The following is a 1,177-nucleotide window of genomic DNA, read 5'->3' as shown; positions in this document are numbered from 1 at the left end:
ATAAATGAAATGAAATTGAATCTGCAGAATACTCACTACTCATCAGCAGTCTCTGTAATATCTTAAGCTTTAATCAGCTTGTGATAAAGAATTTAACTTTGAACTTCTTTGAGATAAGAACAGTTACATTATTGATTTTAAGATAATCAATGAACATAATTAACACTTCAATATAGTGAAAATAAATCATTACATCTATTCTATTCACAGTATCTGTTAAGCTGCTCTAGCCGCAGTTGCGCAGAGATCTCTGAATTACAATAATACACTCTATGTAATATCAAATATCATCAGGTCTGTGATACTATCACTACAGACGTTGTCAAAATCATACAGATAGACATCACTGACATGACTGCAGACACTCTAATGAAAGCTCTGAAGGCATCTTGATAGATACAGAGTCTTAGCAGCTCACTATCTCTATGATAGTTCATTTATTCATTTTACTATTTCTTTATTTTCTTATTCTTCAAATTCTTGTTAGTCCTCCGCGAAATCTTTGACAGAAGACACTACTATTTTTTTTATATGTAATATTTGTTCTCTAGTTATAGAACTGCTCTGCTGAGTTGCAAATATTTACTCAGCAGAGCGGTGATTAAGAGAGGTGTCAGATTTCCTGTCTACAGACTGATTACTTCTGTCTAAGTGAGATGTTCATCAATCACTTAATAAACATCTATTACATATAAAAGGCCGCATAATAGATAGATCTTAATTACTAATCAACTACTACATTATATCACCTTCATTAAATTATAAAATACATTAAAATAAAATATATAATATTTTATTATAAATTAAGAAATATGTATTATATATTATTGAAAATAATAATTCTTGTATAAATATATTATAATTTAATAAATATTAAATTATTTTACATAAGAATTCTATATTTTAATTTTTAAGAATTTTTAAGAATTTTTTATTATAATTCTTTTTATAAATTACAAATAAAATATTGAGAATTCTTGAAATTTTCAATTTTAAAAAATAATTTATTAAATATAAATATATTTAAATGATTTGATATAATAATTTATTTAAATTACAATTTTAAAGTATAAATAATACACAGTTATTACAAAAATAATATTTTAAAATATAAAATTTTATTTTAAAATTCTATTTATATTTATTTATTTAAATTTTATATAAAATTTTATATTTT

Source organism: Blastomyces gilchristii (genome assembly GCF_000003855.2).
Source record: "Blastomyces gilchristii SLH14081 genomic scaffold supercont1.2, whole genome shotgun sequence".
NCBI classification, from domain to species: Eukaryota; Fungi; Ascomycota; class Eurotiomycetes; order Onygenales; family Ajellomycetaceae; genus Blastomyces; species Blastomyces gilchristii.
The sequence above is the reverse complement of the archived record's forward strand: the minus strand, read 5'-3'. Positions refer to the sequence as shown.